The sequence below is a fragment of the Geospiza fortis genome, unplaced genomic scaffold, assembly GCF_000277835.1.
Source record: "Geospiza fortis unplaced genomic scaffold, GeoFor_1.0 scaffold32, whole genome shotgun sequence".
In the NCBI taxonomy this organism is placed as follows: domain Eukaryota; kingdom Metazoa; phylum Chordata; class Aves; order Passeriformes; family Thraupidae; genus Geospiza; species Geospiza fortis.
The window spans coordinates 1,512,985-1,525,175 of NW_005054428.1; the positions used below are offsets into that span (position 1 = coordinate 1,512,985).

General features: G+C 49.2%; 1 protein-coding gene across 1 annotated transcript in view; it reads left to right on the forward strand.

The window, feature by feature from the left end:
* HIVEP3 (HIVEP zinc finger 3) overlaps window positions 1-12,191 on the forward strand; it is a 305,383-nt gene that overhangs the window by 886 nt on the left and 292,306 nt on the right.

The following is a 12,191-nucleotide window of genomic DNA, read 5'->3' on the forward strand; positions in this document are numbered from 1 at the left end:
GGGGCCTGCGCCGCTGCCATCCCTGCGGCTGCTCCCCGATGCTCCAGCGCGGAGAGAAATACCCAAATTAAACAAATCAAATGCGATTCCGAGGCTGGTTTCAGCAGCGAGGTCCTTGCTGGTGGCCGGGTCCCTGCACAAAGCGCTGCTGCTGGGGTTTTTTTCCTCCTCCTGTTTGGTTTTATTTGGCCGTGGCATTCGGGGATCAGCCTGCGAGGTTTGTCCTTTGGGAAGCCCGAATTTTTCCCGCTGTCGGAGGCAGGTGGAGGCATCCGCAGCCCCTTGCGGTACCTGCCCGCGACTCTGGCCGGGTTTTGTGCCGTGTTCCCAAGCCCGGGCTTGCAGTAGGGACTGCAGTGGCCTCTCCAAGGGCCAAATCCAGCCCTCCTTGGGGTGATCCAGCTCCTCTGGCTGCGGGAGCCTCCGAGGGCAGGGATTAGCCCTTTGTCTGGAAGTTTGTGTTTGTATTTCGGCGTGTTTAAGTGTTACATGTTTCTGTTCTGGCCGTGCACGCTGGATATTTGCAGGGGTTTTGCCTGAGCATTCAGGAAAGGATCTGCAAGAAAAGTTTCCCCCGATGAGTTGTGCGAGCTGAGGGTGGGCAGCACGTGAAACAAAATACTTATTTTATATAAACAGCCTCTTGAAGCTTCCTCCAGAGAGAACTTGGGAATGTCTGACCTGACAGGGGAAAAGTACCCAAAACTCAATGTGCAGCCTGCTCTGTCCATCCCTCCCCCATTCCAAAGCAGATGATTTTTAATTAAGAATTTGATATGGGGTGTGTGTGCAGGAAAATAGGATTAAAATGTGTTCTGGAGGCAGCAGGATGGGAATCTTCCTCTGCTCCTGGTTTGGGCTGGGTGAGGGCCAGCAGCACCTCGTGTCCCCAGCCCTGCTGCTCTAGAAGACAAATCCAGCTGCTGATGGCTGCTGGAAAGCCCCAGCCTCGGGCTTTGGGATGTGAGAACATGGATTTTACCCAAAACCTCGTGTTCCATGTGCCGAGGCAGCTGCTGCTCCTGCAGGATTCACTTCTCGCCGTGCCAGTAACGGAGTTTGCCCAATGCTACTTTTAAAAAATTTCTCTTTTGGTGGTTGCAAAGCTGTACTAGAACATGGTAGGGGGGGGGGGGGGTCTGGCTTTATTCCCTCCCCCTGTGGCTCAGCCGGAGCGCTTGGATCTGTCCCGGCAGCGCCATGTGCTGCTCCTCCCCACGCCCAGCACTCGCTGTGCTGAGGGAAACCTTCGGGATGAGAAGAAAGCCAGAGTGAGTGGTGCTGGAGAGGGGGGGAGGATGGAAGGTGTTCTTCCTATGGAAGGTGGTGTTTTCCCTATGGAGATGTTTTCCCTATGGAAGGCGGCATTTCACCTATGGAAGTTTGTATTTCCCCTATGGAATTTGGTGTTTCCCCTAAGGAATTTGGTATTTCCCCTATGGAAGGTGGTGTTTTCCCTATGGACATTGGTGTTTTCCCTATGGAAGTTGGTATTTTCTGTATGGACATTGGTGTTTGACCTATGGAAGTTGGTATTTTCTCTATGGAATTTGGCATTTCCCCTATGGACATTGATATTTCCCCTATGGACGTTGGTATTTCCCCTATGGAAGGTGGTGTTTTCCCTATGGAAGTTGGTATTTTCTCTATGGAATTTGGCATTTCCCCTATGGACATTGGTATTTCCTCTATGGACATTGGTATTTCCGCTATGGAAGTTGGCATTTCGCTTATGGAAGTTGGTGTTTTCTCTATGGGAGTTGGTATTTCCATATGGAGATGTTTCCCCTATCGACTTTAGTGCTTTCCCTATGGGCGTTGGTGTTTCCCCTATGGGCGTTGGTGTTTTCTCTATGGAAGTTTGTATTTCCCCTACAGAAGTTTGTATTTCCCCTATGGAAGGTGGTATTTCCCCTATGTAAGTTGGCATTTCCTCTATGGAAGTTGGTTCTTTGTTTGTATTTCCCCTACGGAAGGTGGTATTTCCCCTATGTAAGTTGGCATTTCCTCTATGGAAGTTGGTTCTTTCTCTATGAGAGTTGGTATTTCCCTATGGAAGGTGGCATTTCCCCTATGGATGTTGGTATTTCCCCTGTGGACTTTGGTATTTCCCCTATGGAAGTTGGTGTTTTCCCTATGGAGATGATTTCCTTATGGAAGGTGGCATTTCAGCTATGGAAGTTTGTATTTTCCCTATGGACCTTGGTGTTTCCCCTACAGAAGGTGGTGTTTTTCCTACAGAAGTTTGTATTTCCCCTATGGAAGGTGGTGTTTCCCCTATGGACGTTGGTATTTGTCCTATGGACATTGGTGTTTCCCCTATGGAATTTGGTATTTCCCCTACGGAAGGCGGCGTTTCCCTTATGCAAGGTGGTGTTTTCCCTATGGAAGGTGGTGTTTTCCCTATGGACATTGGTGTTTGACCTATGGAAGTTGGTATTTTCTCTATGGAATTTGGCATTTCCCCTATGGACATTGATATTTCCCCTATGGACGTTGGTCTACAGAAGTTTGTATTTCCCCTATGGATTTTGGTATTTCCCCTATGGACATTGGCATTTCCCCTATGGAAGTTGGTGTTTTCTCTTTGGGAGTTGGTATTTCCCTATGGAAGGTGGCATTTCCCCTATGGAAGGGGGTGTTTCCCCTATGGAAGGGGGTGTTTCCCCTATGGAAGGGGGTGTTTCCCCTATGGAAGGGGGTGTTTCCCCTATGGAAGGGGGTGTTTCCCCTATGGAAGGGGGTGTTTCCCCTATGGAAGGGGGTGTTTCCCCTATGGAAGGGGGTGTTTCCCCTATGGAAGGGGGTGTTTCCCCTATGGAAGGGGGTGTTTCCCCTATGGAAGGGGGTGTTTCCCCTATGGAAGGGGGTGTTTCCCCTATGGAAGGGGGTGTTTCCCCTATGGAAGGGGGTGTTTCCCCTATGGAAGGGGGTGTTTCCCCTATGGAAGGGGGTGTTTCCCCTATGGAAGGGGGTGTTTTCCCTATGGAAGTTGGTGTTTTCTCTATGGGAGTTGATGTTTCCCTATGGAAGGTGGCATTTCCCCCATGGACATTGGTGTTTCCCCTGTGGATGTTGGTATTTCCCCTATGGGTGTTGGTGTTTCCCCTATGGAAGGTGGTGTCTCCCCTATGGGTGTTGGTGTTTTCCCTATGGAAGTTGGTGTTTCCCTATTAAATCATCTCCTATGTTGAGTTTTGGTTTCTGTGCTGCCGCTGGGGCCATGAACATCTTCATGCACAACCCAAACCCTGGTCCAGCCACTGGAGCAGGACACAGTGGGGTTTGTCCCAGAGCTCTCAGCGCAGCTGGTGGCACCTGAGCCCTGCCAGGAGCTGCTCTGAGGTCTCTGTGACGCCTGAGTGTGACTTGGTGGCCCTGCATCTTTATGATTTTTATCATTTCACCCCTCCTGAGAAAGGGAAATGAAGCTGTTTTTGTCCCAGGGTGCTTCCCAGCACAGGTGGTGGCACCTGAGCCCTGCCAGGAGCTGCTCTGAAGCCTCTGTGACACCTGAGGACCAGTGGGAATTTGTGGCCCTGCGTCCCCATGGTTTTTATAATTCCACCCTCACTGAGAAAGAGAAATAAAACTGGTTTTGTCCCAGGCACTGCAGCCCAGCTCATCTGGCACCGGAAAGGATTCTGGTCATTATTTTCCTTGAAAGAGTCATAAAACTCCTGTAAACACGCCCAGCATGCCAAACCAGGGCCCCCAAAGCATCTTGGCTGTTCCTGGGAATGGCTGTTCCATGGGAATGGGGAGATTTCCTGGGAATTCAGAGAGCAGCTGATGGGCCAAAGGGTTTATGGAGCCCTGGAGGAGCCGGGGTCAGAGCACTGAGCTGCCTCCTCTTCTTCCTCCCCCTCCTCCTCCTCAGGTGCACTCTAATCCTGCATTTCCACCTGGATAAAATTCCCAGGATTTTCTCTGCGCTCAGGATGTGGAGCTGGTGAGGGATGAGCAGGGGAACAGGAACTCCCCTAAACCCCACATTTCTGACAGGGCCGGCAGTGGGGGATCTGTCCGCCCGTGCTGCTGGGGGCACAAACCAATCTGCATCACTTTGGGGTTAAAAACATCTTTTTTCTCAATGTCCACTCTATCTCTGCTGCTGGCTCAGATCATGCAGGTGGAAAATGTGGGATAGCACGGGAATAACGTGGGATAGGATGGGAATAACGTGGGATAACACGGAAATAATGTGGGATAGGATAGAAATCATGTGGGACAGCATGGGAATCATGTGGGGCAGCACAGGAATAATGTGGGTTAAAATGGAAATGTGGGATAGCACAAGAATAATGTGGGATAGGGTGGGAATAACATGGGATAACATGGGAATAATGTGGGATGGCACGGGAATAATGTGGGATGGCACGGGAATAATATGGGATAGCACGGGAATAGAATGGAATAGCAAGGGAATAACGTGAGATAACATGGGAATATTGTGGGACAGCACGGGAATAACATGGGATAGCACAGAAATAATCTGGGATGGCTTGGGAATGACATGGGATAGCATGGGAATGACATGGGATAGCATGGGAATAACGTGGGATAGCATGGGAATGAGCCCAGCTCCCTGATTTATTTCCCTGTTTAAAGCTGCATGGTGATACCTGAAGAGGATTTTCCAAAATAACTTAAAGGGCTGGTGCTTGCTACCCATATTTAGCCAGGTTTTGGACCCATATTTGCCCATAGTCTTGACCTATTTTTACCCATATTTCCCCATATTCCTGACCCATATTTACCCATATTTCTCCATATTCTTGTCCCATATTTTGAACCCATTTTTACCTATACTCTTGATCCGTATTTACCCATTTTTACTCATATTCTGAGTTTTAGCCCTATTCCTGACCCATATTTACCCATATTTCTCCATATTCTTGTCCCATATTTTGAACCCATTTTTACCTATACTCTTGATCCGTATTTACCCATTTTTACTCATATTCTGAGTTTTAGCCCTATTCCTGACCCATATTTACCCATATTTCTCCATATTCTTGTCCCATATTTTGAACCCATTTTTACCTATACTCTTGATCCATATTTACCCATTTTTACTCATATTCTGAGTTTTAGCCCTATTCCTGACCCATATTTACCCATTTTTACCCCTATTCCTGACCCATATTTACCCATATTTTTCCATATTCTTGACCCATATTTTGAACCCATTTTTACCTATACTCTTGATCCGTATTTACCCATTTTTACTCATATTCTGAGTTTTAGCCCTATTCCTGACCCATATTTACCCATTTTTACCCATATTTCTGAGCCATTTTTACCCCTATTCCTGACCCATATTTACCCATTTTTACCCATATTTCTGAGCCATTTTTAGCCCTATTCCTGACCCATATTTACCCATATTCCTGACCCGTATTTACCCATTTTCACCACATTCCTGCCCTTCCTGCAGCAGGGCTCTCAGGATCCACAGGCCACATCTCTCCCTTGAGTTCTTTAAAAAGCTCTGAAACTTTTTCATGCCAAGAATGGAAACGTTGCAGCTCCTTAAGTCAGGGATTTGCTCTTGCTGCTGTGGGGTGGGGGGGGAACAGCGTGGCCTTTTTTTGTTCCTTTTTAACCTTTCTGCATCTTTACTTTTCCTCCTGTGTGGGAAACGGGGAGGAGGGAGGAGGGGGTGCCTCCTGGCTGAGCTCTCAGTGGGAGTCCCTGGCAGATTGAAAATACAAATAATAAGTTCTGACTCTAAGCCCCAACTGCAGACAGCAGCCCTGGCTCAGGTTTTGGGGTTGTTTTTTTGATTTTAGATCATTATTTGCTGGGCAGGCTCTGGAAAATGCTGTAGGGAAGCACATTTTGCTGTGGGGCCAAAGGGGGTTTGAGAAGCCGCAGGGCTGTGGGTGCTCAGGGGACTTGGGGCTGTTTCAGGGGAGATGTCACACCTGGAATGGAATAATGGGATCATTTAACCAGGATGGGGCAGTCTGGGCTCTTGGGGGGCTCTGGGATGCTGCTGGAATCCCCAGAGAGCCCTGGGAATTGCTGCTGGGATGGTCCCCAGGAGCTGCTCCCAGCCTGGACGTGCTCTGCATCCCGCGAGGCCCTGACCCCACCCCCTGCAGCTGGGACAGGAGGATCCCATGGGATTCCAGTGGAATTCCCAGTCCTGGAGCAGCCCAGATTTCGGTGCTGAACAATCTGTCCCTCCCCGGCTTCTCTGAGGGACCTTGGGAAGGAGCTGGGACGATAAAATCCAGGGGAGGAGAAGCCCATGGACGGCTGGACCATCTCCAGCCACAGGAAGATCCCATGGGATTCCAGCCCTTCCACTGGAATTCCCAGCCCTGGAGCAGCCCAGATTTCAGCGCTGCACAATCTTCTCTCCCTGTGACCCTTAGGAAGGAGCTGGGACAATAAAATTTGGTGGAGGAGCTGCTCTTGGATGGCTGGATCATTTCCTACCACAGGAGGATCCCACAGGAGGATCCCATGGGATTCCAGCCCTTCCAGTGGATTTTCCACTCCTGGAGGAGCCCAGATTTCAGTTCTGCACAATCTGTCCCTCTCTGGCTGCTCCTGAGGGACTTTGAAGGAGCTGGGACAATAAAATCCAGGGGAGGAGATGCCCATGGATCATCTCCTGCCACAGGAGGATCCCACAGGAGGATCCCATGGGATTCCAGCCCTTCCAGTGGATTTTCCACCCCTGAAGCAGCCCAGATTTCTGTGCTGCACCATCTGTCCATCCCCGGCTGCTCCCGAGGGACTTTGAAGGAGCTGGGACAATAAAGTCTGGTGGAGGAGATGCCCATGGATCATCTCCTGCCACAGGAGGATCCCACGGGATTCCAGCCCTTCCACTGGAATTCCCAGCGCTGGGGCAGCCCAGATTTCAGTGCTGCACAATCTTCTCTCCCTGTGGGACCTTGGGAAGGAGCTGGGACAATAAAATCTGGTGGAGGAGAAGCCCATGGATGGCTGGATCATCTCCCACCTTCCTGTGGGAAAGCTCCAGGGCTGCTGCTGCCTCAGGGATGGGATTTGGGGATCTGGGGGCTGCAGGAACCCCAAATCAGCAGTGAGCAAATCCTGATGTAAGCAGGGATGCGCTGGGATCAGCGAGCCCAGAACTGAGCACTGAGTAAGGGAGGGATGAGAAAAGCTCCTGGTGATGTCAGGGGTGAGCTCAGAGGTGAGCTCAGGGGCCTTGGAAAAGCACCTGGGTTCCAAACAAATCTTCTCTGCTGCTTTTTTGGCTGCCTTGAGAGGTAAAGCAGATTTTATAACCCCTTGAGTGTTCCTGCATGGATTTGTTCCTGGTGGATGGATTGGAAAATCCACAGAATTTACAGAATGACCAGGTTGGAAGAGACCTTCAAGATCATCGAGTCCAACCCAAACACAGGGTTCAGGAGGTTTGAAATAACCAAAATTGGATTTTAGGTGGAACTTTATGTGCAGAAGAGCGGATTCTTGGGAAGGGCTGAGCTGCACCATCCCCATCCCTATAATCCCCATCCACCCCCCCAAAACATTCCAGCATTTCCAGTCCTCCCCAGCCAATTCCCCTTCATGTTTTAATCCATGAAAATAAATTTATCCTCATCTCTCTGTCCTTTACCTGCCTCTGTGTTGCTGTTCAGAGTCCCTGTATTTGCAGGGATATTCATTTCACCCCAGACTTGGTAGCTTGGGCTCATATTTTGAATTTTTTGTTTTGTTTCCTGCACTTCTGGCATCAGAGGGAATTTCATGGGAGAGTGCAAATCGCCGAGACAAACAACTTGTTTTGTTTTGAAGGGTTCCAAAGCAGTTTGGTCGGATTTTTGCTGAAAAAAAATCCAAAAACCTCCTTGCTGCAGGGAATTTGGGGCAAGGAAGGAATTCACCTGTGCAGCAGGTATGTCCGCGAATGTCCCCAAACCCACATGGTGATATTTGATTGATTATAACTTGGGTTAATTAATTGGAGAGGAATTCTGTGCAGGGAATAACAAAAATCTGGTAGCTGGAAGGGGAAGGAAGGGAAATATTTATGGGTTAGAAGAGGGGCATGGAGGGGTCAGGAGAGCAAGAACTGCAGATTTTAACAAATAAATCAGGTAATTATAAAGATATTGCTGTTTTAGCCAAATAAATTGGGATTTTTGGGGTGTTGAACATGTTTAGGTTGATGGTGAGAGCAAAAGATGCTTCTCAGCTGGGGCAAAAATGAAATTATTTCACTCCTAATTAAGCTGGATCCGTCATTAGCGGGGTTTAATTTGGCTTTGGGGGGGTCAGGAGGAGCTGGAGGCAAAAATCCTATTGGAAGTTTTGTTCCTAAATTGCAGGAGGGGAATTGTTTTTGTTCCCCCATCCCTGAAGGGAATCCAGGGACAGAATTCCCCAGGATTTCTGTCTGTGGGGCAGGAGGAGAAGGAACCTTGGGGGTTGGTTTGGGTTTGTCTTTGAGAGAAAAATGTCCCTGGGCTGATCCTCCCTGGCGGGAAATGCCAATTGTGTGGGGTTTGTGTGGGGTTTTTGTGGGGTTTGAGTGGGGTTGTGTGGGACCAGAGTAGGAAATGCCAATTGTGTAGGGTTTGTGTGGGGTTTGTGTGAGGTTTGTGTGGGACCAGAGTAGGAAATGCCATTTGTGTGGGGTTTGTGTGGGGTATGAGTGGGTTTGTGTGGGATTTGTGTAGGAGCGGAAAAAGAAATGCCATTTGTGTGGGGTTTGTGTGGGGTTTGTGTGGGGTTTCAGTGGGGTTTGAGTGGGGACCAGAACAAGAAATGCCATTTGTGTGGGGTTTGTGTGGGGTTTGTGTGGGTTTGTGTGGGATTTGTGTAGGAGCAGAACAAGAAATGCCATTTGTGTGGGGTTTGAGTGGAGCTTGTGTGGATTTGTGTGACCCCAGTGCTGCAAATGCCATTTCTGTGGGGTTTGTGTGGGACCAGAGCTGCAAACACAAATTCCGTGGGATTTCTGTGGGGTTTGTGTGGGGTTTGAGTGGGATCAGAACAAGAAATGCCATTTGTGTGGGGTTTGTGTGGGGTTTATGTGGGGTTTGAGTGGGATTTGAGTGGGTTTGTGTGTGTTTGTGTGAGGTTTGTGGGGACCAGAACAGGAAATGTCATTTGTATGGGGTTTGTGTGGGGTTTGTGTGACCCCAGGGCTGCAAATGCCATTTCTGTGGGGTTTGAGTGGCGTTTGTGTGGGGTTTGAGTGGGACCAGAGCTGCAAATGCCAGTTCTGTGGGGTTTATGTGGGACCAGAACAAGAAACGCCATTTCTGTGGGGTTTGTGTGCGATTCGTGTGGGGTTTGTGTGGGGTTTGTGTGGGACCAGATCTGCAAATGCCATTTGTGTGGAATTCATGTGGTTCCAGACCAAGAAATGCCATTTCTGTGGGGTTTGTATGGCACGAGGCCTGCAAATGTCATTTCTGTGGGGTTTATGTGTGGGACCAGAATAGGAAATGTCACTTGTGTGGGGCCTGTGTGGGGTTTGTGTGGGACCAGAGCTGCAAACACAAGTTCTGTGGGATTTCTGTGGGGCTTGTGTGGGGTTTGAGTGGGATCAGAACAAGAAATGCCATTTGTGTGGGGTTTGTGTGGCACCAAGGCCCAAAATGCCACTTGTGTGGGGTTTGTGTGGGGTTTGTGTGGGACCAGATCTGCAAATGCCATTTGTGTGGAATTCATGTGGTTCCAGACCAAGAAATGCCATTTCTGTGGGGTTTGTATGGCACGAGGCCTGCAAATGTCATTTCTGTGGGGTTTATGTGTGGGACCAGAATAGGAAATGTCACTTGTGTGGGGCCTGTGTGGGGTTTGTGTGGGACCAGAGCTGCAAACACAAGTTCTGTGGGATTTCTGTGGGGCTTGTGTGGGGTTTGAGTGGGATCAGAACAAGAAATGCCATTTGTGTGGGATTTGTGTGATCCCAGAGCTGCAAATGCCGTTTCTGTGGGGTTTGTGTGGGATCAGAGTAACAAATGCCATTTGTATGGGATTTATGTGGGACTAGAACAAGAAATGCCATTTGTGTGGGGTTTGTGTGGCACCAAGGCCCAAAATGCCACTTGTGTGGGGTTTGTGTGGGGTTTGTGTGGGTCTAGGGCAGGAAATGCCACTTGTGTGGGATTTGTATTGGGTTTCTGTGGGGTTTCTGTGGGTTTGTGTGACCCCAGTGCTGCAAATGCCATTTGTGTGGGGTTTGAGTGGGGTTTGTGTGCCCCCTGAGTAAGAAATGCCATTTGTATGGGATTTATGTGGGAATAGAACAGGAAATTCCATTTGTTTGGGGTTTTCTGTGGTACCATGGCCCAAAATGCCACTTGTGTGGGGTTTGTGTGGGGTTTGTGTGGGTCTAGAGCAAGAAATGCCACTTGTATGGGATTTGTGTGGGAATAGAACAGGAAATTCCATTTGTTTGGGGTTTTCTGTGGTACCATGGCCCAAAATGCCACTTGTGTGGGGTTTGTGTGGGACCAGAACAAGAAATGCCATTTCTGTGGGGTTTGTATGGCACGAGGCCTGCAAATGTCATTTCTGTGGGGTTTATGTGTGGGACCAGAATAGGAAATGTCACTTGTGTGGGGCCTGTGTGGGGTTTGTGTGGGACCAGAGCTGCAAACACAAATTCCGTGGGATTTCTGTGGGGTTTGTGTGGGGTTTGAGTGGGATCAGAACAAGAAATGCCATTTGTGTGGGGTTTGAGTGGAGCTTGTGTGGATTTGTGTGACCCCAGTGCTGCAAATGCCATTTCTGTGGGGTTTGTGTGGGACCAGAGCTGCAAACACAAATTCCGTGGGATTTCTGTGGGGTTTGTGTGGGGTTTGAGTGGGATCAGAACAAGAAATGCCATTTGTGTGGGGTTTGTGTGGGGTTTATGTGGGGTTTGAGTGGGATTTGAGTGGGTTTGTGTGTGTTTGTGTGAGGTTTGTGGGGACCAGAACAAGAAACGTCATTTGTATGGGGTTTGTGTGGGGTTTGTGTGACCCCAGGGCTGCAAATGCCATTTCTGTGGGGTTTGAGTGGCGTTTGTGTGGGGTTTGAGTGGGACCAGAGCTGCAAATGCCAGTTCTGTGGGAGTTATGTGGGACCAGAACAAGAAACGCCATTTCTGTGGGGTTTGTGTGCGATTCGTGTGGGGTTTGTGTGGGGTTTGTGTGGGACCAGATCTGCAAATGCCATTTGTGTGGAATTCATGTGGTTCCAGACCAAGAAATGCCATTTCTGTGGGGTTTGTATGGCACGAGGCCTGCAAATGTCATTTCTGTGGGGTTTATGTGTGGGACCAGAATAGGAAATGTCACTTGTGTGGGGCCTGTGTGGGGTTTGTGTGGGACCAGAGCTGCAAACACAAGTTCTGTGGGATTTCTGTGGGGCTTGTGTGGGGTTTGAGTGGGATCAGAACAAGAAATGCCATTTGTGTGGGATTTGTGTGATCCCAGAGCTGCAAACGTCGTTTCTGTGGGGTTTGAGTGGGGTTTGTGTGGGATCAGAGTAACAAATGCCATTTGTGTGGGGTTTATGCGGGAATAGAACAGGAAACTCCATTTGTTTGGGATTTTCTGTGGTACCATGGCCCAAAATGCCATTTGTGTGGGATTTGTGTGGGACCAGAACAAGAAACGCCGTTTCTGTGGGGTTTGTGTGGGGTTTATGTGGGATCAGAGTAACAAATGCCATTTATATGGGATTTATGTGGGACTAGAACAGGAAATGCCACTTGTGGTGGGTTTCTGTGGGGTTTCTGTGGGGTTTGTGTGGGATTTGTATGGCACTGGGGCTGCAAATGACACTTGTGTGGGGTTTGTGTGGGACCAGAACAAGAAATGCCATTTCTGTGGGGTTTGTGTGGGGTTTCAGTGGGGTTTATGTGGGACCAGAACAGGAAATGTCATTTGTATGGGGTTTGTGTGGGATTTGTGTGACCCCAGAGCTGCAAATGCCAATTATGGGGTTTCTGTGGGGTTTGTGTGACCCCAGAGCTGCAAATGCCAGTTCTGTGGGGCCCAGTGCCATGGGGGGCTGCAGGAACAGCTCCTTTCCCTCCTGTTGTCATTCCACGCCCCAATTCCAACATCCCAAGGATGGAGGATATCAATAACGGGCCTTTAGGATAACGGGAATAACCCCAGAACTCAAAGGAGTCCTGGAAAACTCACCTGGGGAACGGCCAGGAATTCCTAGAATATTGAATTCAGCCCCTCCAG